This window comes from Erigeron canadensis, chromosome 7, assembly GCF_010389155.1.
Source record: "Erigeron canadensis isolate Cc75 chromosome 7, C_canadensis_v1, whole genome shotgun sequence".
NCBI lineage: Eukaryota > Viridiplantae > Streptophyta > Magnoliopsida > Asterales > Asteraceae > Erigeron > Erigeron canadensis.
The window spans coordinates 34,773,434-34,787,140 of NC_057767.1; positions in this window are offsets into that span (position 1 = coordinate 34,773,434).

Consider the following 13,707-nt stretch of genomic DNA (forward strand, 5'->3'; position numbering starts at 1 on the left):
AAATACACACTCATGGATAGTGGATCCGTTCATTTATAATACAACTATTAGGTAAGATCAGGTTCGTTCGCAGGGATTATGTTTAAGAACTAAGTAAGACTAAGTAAATCTAAGATTGGTTGGGGGGTTTTGTGACCGAGTTGTCACGTTGTTTTTGAAAGTTAGTAAAAAAATCTAGTTAGTAATTCCGAGGAATTAATCTAAAGAGAGTTGTTTTAAACAGAAAGATTAAAAGTCATCTACCTCGAATCAGATCCAGGACATGTTTCAGGTTGCACTATTCAATACAATAATTGAGATCTAAATAAGTCACTAGACTCGGTCACATGGGTACCACCCTATCCGCTAACGAATTTGTGTCTCCTACTTAAATCCCCTAACTGATTAGCTACAAGTGTGAGTACCACCCTGTCCACCTATAGTTGTCTAACCAAATAATTTGTTTAACTATTAAGTAACAATCTTGTCTACCGAATTACCAATCCGTTAATACACTTAATCCTATTATTATTGAATTATTCTTTATCAGTCCATGACATGAAGCCAACTATCTAAACCTTAGACAATCAAGATCATGCAGACATATAGATAATACCATTACAAGCATGCTTACACAACCAACAATTCAACAATAAATAACAAGGATTAAATATATTAAGATCACGACAAGACATTAAGTGTATCTATCATACAACCATCACATAATCATGTCACATCATCTTAGTAGATGATTACTTATCTAGCTACTCATAATAAAAGAACAATCACAATCAATAATATATAAATCCATAATGTACCAATAGAGAAATAGGGAATTGATTGACGTCGAATTACTGCTCGTCACCTTTGCGGCTGTGACTCTCGCTCACGACGTACACCACCTCCCTCTCGATTGATGATTATGTTGTTTAAGGATTGATGTTTGATCTCCGAATGATATGGGGGTGTTAGGAGGGTTTAGATCTAGTGAAATTATCCTAGAAACGGCCCCAAAGTCGACTGGAATAAGTATTCTCCGTAACTTAGGGTTTAGAAAGGTATTTATAGGTTTTTGGACCAAACCCTAGTTGAACCGACTTTCCCAACGGCGTTGGGGAAGTCCCAGCAACACTCATGAGGTGGGAGCAGCGCTCGTGAGGTCCCAGCGGCGCTTGGCATGCTTTCTGGGTGAGGAGCGTCGCTGGTAGTGCCACCAGCGGCGCTGGTTAGCTTCAGGATGACTTCCAGTGGGGCTAGAGAGAAATGAGTGGTGCTGGAGGCTTCAGGCTCAACATGAAAGTTGTAGATCTTTCTCTCGCCTTTCCGTGGATAGCTTACTCGTCAGAAACAGAGTTCGTATGAAGAAGTTATGCCCAAAGTACTAACACATGGTCATAGGCTTCATGTCAACACAAGTTTCTTTATCTCAAGTCTTGAAACTCGACCCGAATCTTCATTGAACCATCATTTATCTTCCTTTAAGTCCTTCATCACCTTTTCTTGATGTTTTCCTTCATTCCATGGGCAATGAACCTGAAATCACACATACATGCCATTAAGTATCATAAGTTCACTCAAATGACTATAAAATGGCCAAAACAAGTGCGGTAAAAGTCTATATAATTACCGCTCATCAATATAGATTTTTGATTTTGAATTGGAAAAAATGAGTGTTTATTATACAAATTTATAGATGTATATTATATACATAGATATATTTGTTTTGGGAGAAAAATAATTGGGGAAGAAGACAGGAGGTTAAAAAGACTAAAATACTTTCATGTGCGCTGCACATGAGGGGGTTAACGGATGACGATAAACGGACATTGAGGGAGGGGAGTCTAATGAAGCAAAAAGTCACCACAGGGTGATGTAATAATAAAAGAAAAGTGTGGGGGCGAAACTTGATAAAATGGCAAACCATAGGGTGATGTAATAAAATTCTCTATTTTGTGTATGATGATTGGATAATGCTATGAAAGTTATCGCTATAATCATGATCTTGTGTTATATACAAATTTCGTATATATGTTACTTGTTGTAATTTGCTTAGAGGATTGACTAATATATATTAATTTTTAATATTATAATACAAGATATTTACAAAAAAATTTATGACTATGTTATATATATACTTGAAGATCAAAGAAAAAATAAAATGTCTGATTTGTATTTTTTTTTTAAGCAGAAGATGTAGAAAAGTATTTATGTTTTCATTGTTAGTTTGTGTACTTGTTTTATTTTATTTTTTATTCTTCAAATTTTTTAAACCTTTAATGTCATTTTCTATTATGTCATATTTTTATATGTATAAATGTATATTTTTATATGATTTTTTCGCGTTTTACGCGGGTTATAATCTAATAAATATATATTTGGTTTTATTTTAATTAATGTCTTTTATGATATATATTTCTTAATTATGATCTTATTATGCATATATAATTTTTCAATGTAACTTTCTGAAGTTGATTATGTAAAATCTTAAATTCTTGCTAATTTATTAATAATAAAATGTTGTTTATCAAAACGAAAAAAAATTATACGTATATAAATTCTTGTTATAATTCTGTTAGTTATCATTATAAAAAAAAAGTTGTTTATATATTTGAATTCAGTTGGAGTTGAGGACATTTATTTCTTGACTCGGCTGACCGATGTTTGAATTCTCAGGGCCACAATTGTGTTCAATAAATGTTCATAACAAATATTCATGCTTAGTTAGTCTTAATATTACATATACATAGATTTTTTTAATCGTTAAAGAGACTGCTTATTATAAAACAAGTATTAAAATAATATAGATAGAAAAAGATCTCAATTATTGAATAATGATAATATTGGTACATAAATATTCAGATAGCACAAGTATTTATATATATATATATATATATATATATATAAATGCACGAAAGTGTTGGTGATGCAGAATTCAACAATTATCGACCCAAAGAGGTCAGCTCGAGATGTGCTTTTGCTGGACTCTTGGCGTCTTCCCATGGTGAACAGAATCTAGTTGTTATATATTTCTATTTAGCTTGCATTATACGTCGCTGATTGTAATGTAGGATATAGGACATAGGCTGTGCGTTACTGCGTGTATTATATAAGCTCGATATGCAACATGTTGCATACGAACTAATGTGGCTCCTGCCACATTCTTGAACTAATGTGACATTCAGTCACATTACTTGTACTAATATGTTTTTGAGTTGTTATAAATTCATCTTTTACCCAAAAAAAATAATAATATTTATGTTATGTGGTTGATACTTTCGGCATAACTAAGCTTTGAAATGTTTAAGCGGATATTACATGGATCCACCAACATTATCTAGTTAAAATCTTTGATTTGCTCTTTAGATATATCAAATGATATTTTTAAGGGTTGTTAATAACATAAATTTTGAATATATATATATATATATATAAACGTATCATTTAAATTTTATAATAAAAAGTACATATTTTTATCACTGCCGTCTTTAAAATTGTAAAAAAAAATTCAGGGCCCGGCTCAAGTGTGAAAAATGGGGCCCTAAAAATAACATGTCAATACCAAGATATAATAACATAATATTTTGACGACAAATTTTTCAACATTCTAAACAAAGTATAACAAAAAGTTTTAAGAAAGTGTGCATACTTTTAAACAAATCGTATGACACTCTTTAACGTAAAAAAATTGCTAAAGTATAAATTATAATTTCAGATATCCTAAATCAGTGAACCAATTATTTAACGTTACACTTTATTCTCCACCATTAGATTTCATTGATGACATCATCATTGACCAAAAAATTGGTCAATAATATTTTTTTAATCCTCATACTTTATCTTTATACAAATAAATCATTTAATTTAATTTGTTTTAGTTTAGTTAATGACATAACTGAATACCTCTTAAAAACTTTATTAACCAAAATTTTATAATAATGATACTCCTTATTCTTTAACATTATAACTTATAAAAAAGTAACTTACTTATATATTATATATTATATTTTCATGTATATAAACTTTTATTTTTATATATTTGTATTTCTAATATCGTCTAATTGAGTATTTGACAAATTTTCATTTCAAAATGAGTTGATAAATTAAATATGATATTTAAGTTTTGATAAGATAATTTTGATAAATTTATTATATGTTTATTTGTTTGTTGATAATTTATACCAGTACCATTTACTTCACTAATTATCTTATGGTAAAGAATCTTAATTTTATGATTTTTTATTATTTATCATTTTTTTACTTTTCTTAGTGTTTAATTATAATTATAAAATATTAAAAATAATAAATTGTTACGAGAACTTTAATTACATTTTCTTTTCATTAATAACATTTTTTTACAACGACACTATATTTCAAAAATCTGTATATTTAATGGTTTTTTCATATGATTGCTTAAGTACATAGAGTAAAATAACACCTTTGTTACCTTTCATATGAATAGAGGTATAGTTACAATTTAGTGTTAGTAAATATATCTCTTTTATAATTTATATATATTTTTTAGTTTTATGGTTGAAAACATTATTAGTTAACATTCTTTCTTGACAATGAATATGATATTATAATTGTTATTCAAAAGTTTATAAATATTTAGTTAGATGTTAATAGTTTTCGAATACTAAAAATATTATAATGCAAATAAAAAGTTTAAATTCTGCGTGTTACACGGGTAATAAGCAGTGGCGACTCAATCAAATTGGAGGCCTAAAGCAAATTCTTATTATCAGGGCCTTTTCGGGTAACAAAACTATTGATATTCTAAATAGAGTATAATTTTTTCAATCTGATTAAATGCAAAAATTGTAACAAATTTCAAACACTAATTGGAAATGATAAATAACTCCTAAAAGATTAGAAAATCTAATCTTTTATGTAATGTTTAACCAAATAAAACTTTTCGCATAAGTTAAGCTTTGAAAAGCTTGTATTTGCTGAAGCAACTATCACCTAGTAGATAAAACTTAAGTTCTCTAATTCTCATTTGTACATAATCATATGCATAACTAGAAAAATATAAGGCCTTCAAATACTTGAGGCCTAAAGCCCTTGCTTCACTTGTTTTACCCTTGAACCACTACTGGTAATAAGCTAGTATATAATTAGAAGTATATAATAAAAGAACTAACTTTATATAAAAGAAAAAACTCTGGAGATTCTCTCCCAAAAATTGTTACCTTTTCATTGAATTAAATTTAGTAGGTATTTTAATACACTTTTTATTATATTTGATACGGACTATGGACAGATGAAAACGTAAAGTATGTAAACTATAGGGACAAAAACGCAAATCCAAACAACTAAAAGTCCTAAAGATAAAAAATACGGAGTACTAATTTATGACTTTATATCTTCTTCCCCATCCGTCATTTTTGGTTTTGTAAAGTTGTAATTTTCTAAATCTCATATTCTATCAAAACTCTTGGAACTCTTTAAATCTCATATTCTTTCAAAACTCTATACTTTTTGGTTACTCATGTTCAACTTAAACAATATTTATTTTGTCTTTAAATTTTATTAGTACAATTTTTTAATTAGCTTCGAACTTTCATATTGCTTTTTGTGAACAACAAGTTAGGGGGTGTTTGGTTCGAAAAGGAGAAAAGGTAAGGGTAAAGGAAATATAATGTGTAAAGATAAGAGAAATGTAATGGGTAACGAATACTATCATTATAAAATATATTATATAATAATAATAATAATAATAATAATAATAATAATAATAATAATAATAATAATGGGATGTGAGAGAAAGAGTGGGGTATTGATAGTCATTCCCCCCAAATTATTGTATAATGGGTCATTACCTACTTCTAGTGTTGATTACCCATTTTTTTCTTAACCAAACATCATTAATGATTATCTTACCCATTCCCCACCCCCAAATACATCCAACCAAGCACCCTCTTAGTATTTAGTAGTTAACATTCAAGACACATACCTGAGATGAAACCGGATTCTCAAAAAAATTTCTAATAATCCACTCCTATAAATGTGTTATTGGCTATATTGCCTTATTAATAGTAGTGTCAACTGTCAAGTACAAAAATTTATTTTTTGAATTTCTAATGAGTAATTAATAATAATGTTAAGTATGATACTTTAATTTAGGTTGTATTAAATAAAATTTGATTTGCTCCTATCCCCATGTATGGAACAACTTATTTCCTTTCTATCAATTGAATATATATATATACGAAGAAGTATGCTAGGAATTTAAAATATGAAAATACCGCATATTCATTGTTATATACCTTCATTATGTTAGAATCAACGTCCAATCATATTTTCACTAATTATAATATCCTTAAAGGTAAATATGATTCTTTCCTAACTTTTTGCTTTTCATTTGTATAAGTTTAAAGCACATAGATAGATATTTCTAAAAAAAAAAAAAAAAAAATTCATGTTGGAGTATATGATTCTTGTTTATCTTAATATACGGTTACTATTTATTATTCTTAAAAGAACTAGATTATTACCTGCGTAATACGCGAAAAACATATATAATTAATGAAATTCTATTTTTAAAAAAACTTAATGATATGTTAAATCTTTATAATACCATAAGTTGACAAATATTTAACCTGGTAAAAATTAAACCACTAAAAACATGAAGTTACATTAGTGGTCGTTTAGATTCCGATTAATAGTGACCAAACAGTTAAAAAAATGAATACATTATCTATTAGAGGTCTCGCTAATAAAGGTTTTCGTTTCTTTGGAAATCTTTCATTCATCCGGATATGTCTACATTGTCATTGTACTGGTGCTTTAACATTTTGCTTGAATAATTTAGTTATCCACTAAAATTACTAAGAAATTTAATTATCAATTTATATATCGTATGTTGTATTAATTAAACTTAAAATTATGCATAATATCATTGTAATTTTTATACAATTATTTTTCTGATATATACATTTTTTTATTTTTTTAACGGCAAAAGCATGTATATAATATATATAAGGGTCAAAGCAAGAAACTAGCAACCAAAAATTACATAATTCCAAATATACTACAATTAAACAACCTATATCTTTCCAAACTAGCAACCTATACTACAATTACACAACCTATACATTTATTTTTCTGATATATAATTGTGATAGCTTACTAGACATTCCATATTTATTTTTTAGTTCTTATTAAGAAGACCGATTTGACATTCGATCCAGTTTTTAAAACATTGATTTAATAATAATATAATATTAATGATATAAAACTGAATACTTATAACCAAATTTTATTACGTTATATGATAAAAATTCTATAAAAAATATAGTTTAATAAAACGTATTACATTAAAAAAGAAAATTGTATTATAAAAAAAAATCAAAAAATAATATTACAGATGGAAAATGATGTAAAACATAAAAATATTAGTTTTCATAATTATATCATTAAAAATAGTAACTATTAATGTCTACAAACTTATATAAGGAAAATAATTATTTAAATTTATTAAAATAAAATTAAATCTAAAAAGTTAAAAAAGTATATGATACCATCATTTTATCTAATGACGCTAATTAAAAGTTGAACTTCATCCAAAGATTCTTTTTTTTTCCAATTATGAATTAAGGTTTCTGTTTTATAAATATTTAGAGATTATACGTTAAGTTTCATTTTCTATTGTTGATAAAACACATATACCACTATAATCTACCAATATATATGTAACAAGGTCCTAAATTCATTTCCTAAACAAATAAGAACCTTTAGATGAATTTTACCTTTAATTTAGAACCATTAGATCAAATTTAATTATTTCAACTTTAAAGAATGACAATATTGATACTTATACTTGATATGATTAGACAAAAAAAAACCCTTAAATCATAAACCATAAATATTTATTATAATAATAAATTAAACAAATAGCCGTAAATATTACTCCGTATTACATGTACGCCTACCATTACAAGATGGATATAACATTAAATAATCATTATATTAAGATCTACTTTATATGTATTATGGAAACTTTTAAAAAACTTATTTTCGTTTTAATTATAAATTTATAATAATAAATTCTATTTATGTTATTTAGTGTTTTTTTATAATAGCAATTTATGGATCATAATTATATTTATACCAGCTTATAACCCGCATAACACGCGAGATTTGTATATATTTTTTCATTAAAAGACTTTTAATATCTGAAAACTAATAACATCTAAATAGATTTTTACATACTTAGACAACAATTATAATACCATATTCATTGTTAAGGAAACATGTTATCAATTCATGTTTTCAACCATAACACTAAATTATATACATGAAATATTAAAGAGATATATTTATTAACAATAAGTTGTAACTAAATATTTACCCTAAGGTACCAAAGGTGTTATTTTAATTTATGTATTTAAGCAATCACATCAACACACCATGTAATTATAAAGATTTTTGAAAACTATTGATAGCGTCGTTGAAATAAAACATTATTAATGAAAATAATATGTAATTGGAAGTTTTGCTAACTATATAATACTATTAATGTTTTACTATAACTACATTAAAAACGTAAAAAAAAATCATACAAATAAAATTTTTTATTAAAAGGTAACTAGTGAAGTAAATGGTATATGTTAGAAACAAATAAATAAGTATATAGTAAATTTATCAAAAATTTTTATCAAAACTTACATATCTTATTCAATTTATGAACCCATATTAAATTAAAGCTTTGTCAAATACTCAATTAAACTATATTGGAAATGCAAATATACAATATATAAAACTTTGTATGCATGAAAGTGTAATATATATACTATATAAATAAGTAATTTCTTTATAAGTTATAAAAAAGAATACTATATAAAATTTAATATACTTTGCCACTTTTATTCTAATATTTTCCAAATAATAACACATAAATATTTTAATAATTAATACAAACATGTCGATCCGTTTATATAGAGTTACAGTTAAGGTGCATTAAATAGTTATATAGTTAATGTAAAATTAAAGGGCGAACTTTTGATATAAAAACTACAAACTTTTTATACACGTTAAATGCAGCCCTAAAGGTTACTTTTAGTATTTTCCTATTTAATTTAATTAATCTAATACATGTAATGTAATTATATCCTACTATAATCATTTTGTGCGGTCATGACGACATGCTATCAAACAATGTGGTGCTCAATCATATATTTATTTTTGGATAAATACTATAACTTTTACTTCTTTATTAGACAAACTACCCATATTCCCTTGTCAACTTTCTATCTTTAAAGCATCCAAAATACTTTTAACTTTCAACACATTTCCAACTCACACACTACATCTACCCAAAACATCCCTAAAATATTTTCTAACCCTCTATTTAAACTACCTCCCTCCTTTATTCATTAATTCAAATATTTCCACTTTTCTAAATGAAATTATTTAAAACACACTTTCATTAACCCTTAAAATAACTACATTACCCACACATCAATCATTTTTACATTAATAGTTGTATTAATTTCAAATATCGATTTACACTTTTTGGATTAGATTAATGATGTTATAAATTAAGATAAACCAATAGGGTTGATGGCCAATTGATAAAACTTTTGACCTGAAGATCCACTTGGGTTTAAGTCTACCACATTTGTAAGGGATGATTAATAGAGAGTTTTTCAAAAATCTTAAGTTCCATTTCAGATATTTATGTAATTTAAAAGTATGAATAATATATTATATATGTCATTCTAAACAAAAACACACGCTCAAAAAATACATATTGTAGTTTAAACTTAGTAATGTAACATTATTTCTAATTACATGTTGCTTTATTAGATGGATACATACAATAGTTTAAAGTTAGTAATTTAATACTTGATTTTGTGTAAAAAAAATTATATGTATTTTTTGAGATTTATATTGTTACACTAAATAAAAATGTTTCATCAATATTTAATTTTACATCGTCATTATAGAAAGATATAAAAAAATATATATGTTGAACCATTTACGATAAAACTTATTTTCTAATAACAATATTATCTTTTTTCAGTAGACATCGTCATTATACAAACATATAACATACATATCTTACTAACAATTTTTAATATAAAATATATGTTTTTGAATAGTAAATTAATAATGCTATTACATTTCAACATACCAAATAATTATATAACTGCTTTAAAATGTATAAATATGTCAACCTTGAATGCATGACTTATTGTTTTAAGTTAATTTCTAAAACCATTAAATCACGTGTAAGTCAGCTATTATATTTCAACATTTCTAATCTTTTACAATAATTATAGTATTATGAAATTTTATTGCTATTATATTTCAACATGTCTAATCTTTTACAATAATTATAGTATTATGAAATTTTATCATGTTTATTTCGCGTATTACGCGGGAAAATAATTTAGTATATATATAATTCAATTGTGGATTAAATCAGAGACGCAACTATTAAGGGGCGGGGAGGGGCGCAACTATTCATGTGCACCTCAAGAATTCAAGTTAGACTTATTTTTATCAAACGTGGACCATGAAATTCACATGTGTAAGCTTACTAGCTAGCTAACATATAAAAGAATCTGTCCCATTCAATCCATGGTGCAAAACTTATCTTTGATCAACATACATTACAAGATTAATCGAAACTTATCTCTAAATATAGAAAAGGATCGTTGGGTTTCGTATGAACTCTGAATCAAAAATAATTGCTCCACAAACCAATTTTTTTTCTAAGATATATTTAAAAGACTAATTACATTTATTAAGATTGGTAGAAGTGCTACAATCATTTCTCATAAAATATACAGTGATATAAATAACAAGTTAACATCATAAAAGAAATGGACAAACGAATTTCATTGATAGGTGATCGAGACGGAACAGAAGATATATATCGTATAAATGGTGTGGACCAACTATGATCGATTGTGAAGTGAATCATTTCCAATTTCAGGCGTGCACGTGGCATGTCTTGGAGGCTGACGATCCACTCGTAGTGCTGTTTCGACTTTATTTTTCTTTTTTAATTTTTAACTCATGGGCAATGTCGTCATTTACGTGTCAATCCCAATGATCCTTTAGAATCTAAATAAAATATTCATCTACCCGTAACAACTAAAACCATCTCAATTTTGACCCATACCAATATCCCACCCCACCCACCCAAAAGGCCAAAAGCATAAAAGTTGTGAAATGTATATTGTTTATACTTTTGACTTATAGTTTAGTTTCTTTTAAAGTGGTCTAAAGCACGGATGAGCAAAAAAAAACTCACTACTAATTTTTAGCATGTTAACTGTAACAGAAATTAATAATGTCTTAAAGGTTATTGCTCTAATTTGTCATACCAAAATCTAGGAGTTACAAACAAAGTTTTAATCTTACTCATAATTATTAAGGTTAGCATTTAACATTTTCCTATATAATGATATGTTGAAATTTAAAAAAGAAAAAGAAAATACAACCTGATGTTTTAGTATTAAACAAAATAAGTATTCGTTTCATTAGACACATATGAAAGATATCTACTAGTATCATTTTTTTTTTGGTGCGTCGGGCATTCATAAAAATCTAAGTATTGTAGGCGCCTAAATGAGGAAACTAATTAACGAAAGTGTTGGGGTAGTCAAAAGTTATCCTTTAAATGTCGGCATATTTGACACCTTTCTAAACTAAGTATCTCCTAATTTAGGGGGTGTTTGGTTCGAAAAAGAGAAAGAGTAAGGGTAAAGGAAATGTAATGTGTAAAGGTAAGAGAAATGTAATGGGTAAGGAATACTATCATTATAAAATATATTATATAATAATAATAATAATAATAATAATAATAATAATAATAATAAGATGTGAGAGAAAGAGTGGGGTATTGATAGTCATTCCCCCCAAATTATTGTATAATGGGTCATTACCTACTTCTAGTATTGATTACCCATTTTTTTCTTAACCAAACATCATCAATGATTATCTTACCCATTCCCCACCCCCAAATACATCCAACCAAGCACCCTCTTAGTTTAATCTTATCAATAATAACTAATACTTCTTTCGTTTAATTAAAAGTTCCAAATTTGAATTTTTAAATACTTTGTTTTATAATTTTGACTTTAATTTATATTTTTTTGTATTATACGATTATACAAACAAAACAAAAATATTTAAAGTCAAAGTTGTAAAAAAAATGACTTTAAAAATTTAAAAGTAGACACATTTAATTAAACGGAAGGTGTAACATATATTTTATCTATATGTGGGATCGATGTGATATGTGTGTTTTGATACATACATTTTAGATTTTGGTCTAGCCAAATTAAATTCCGATTTGACCATCCCGATTTGTTACCAAAAAGTAATATCAAAGTTTAAGTGAGACTAAAACCGGTATTCACTTTAAATGGTTTCTAATTAACTAAAACTTGAAAATACTAAAAATGCTGGTAGCCTGGCACCATATATGTTCCATGTACAACCATACGGGTATAGAATCATATTAATAGGGGATCATGTTATGTTTTGATAGATTTACAAAACCAACACATCGGTTCCAGTAGATGTTAATAAATTTTCAATAAAAAGTATATTGAAAATGATAATATTTTTAGAAAATTAGACTAATTTTAAAAAAAAAAAACAATGATGACACGTGAATTACAATGAATATTTTTTTAATTTTATTTTTAATTTTTTATATGTTATTATCTTATGGTTGAGAAGATTACTAAGCTATCGTGTTATGATAAAAAGTATAATGTTATGGGCAAGGGTGTAGTGCCGATCTTGTGGCTAATTGACAAGTTTTGGCAACTTTCCAGCTAATCATAACATGACACGTGTCAAAGCCAAACTATGTCAAAACTAACCAAAACTTGTCAAAGTACATGCTATAGTGTCAATTTGCCAATTCTTACCAATTACTAAAAAAAACGGTCATTTTCATACGCTCCCAACGTTTACTTGCATCGGCCAAAACTAACCGATGTTGCTTGCCAATTAAACTTGCCAAAAGAAGCCGATGCATGTGCTATAGGTTTGCCGATTTACCGATTTAACCGATTTTTTTGCCGATAATTTTTACCGACTACACCCTTGCCCTTAGAATTTTTGTTTTTTTTTTAAATTCTGCTAAAAAAGTTATGGCATGAATTTTGATATTCTGTATTAACCGCCACTTGACCTATATTACCTGCCAAATCTACTTTAACCAATCATATTTCATTACGTCATCAACAACTATGAAGATACATCCTGCTCGTTTCCATAAAGTTAATCCACTTTGTTTAAAAAATAATTATTTATGCTCCAAAATAACATTCGTTACACATTTTGGTGAATTTTTAAAAGAATATGTCACCAGTTAACATTGCATTATTATGATTATAATATTCACTCTAGACGATAAAATTATCAAATTCAAAGTTACCTTACCATAGTTTATAACTTAAGACCTTTAGCTTCTTTTTTTTTTCTTTTCCTTTAAGTAAATACAGACACAACTATTTTTTTTAAACAAATTTGTTTTTAGTAAACTCTTCAGCAAAGTGCCGATGAAGGACGGTTACATTAGATAAGATGGACTAACCTATCTTGCAGGCCACGGTATATTAAACTTATTATTACAACGAGACGATAACCGTAAAAACAAAATCAAAATAGTAGAATTAAAAATTGTCTTGCTCGTGTCATGATCCTGTTGAAATGCCGCCTTGTTTCTATTTTTCCATAATAACCACCACCAACACG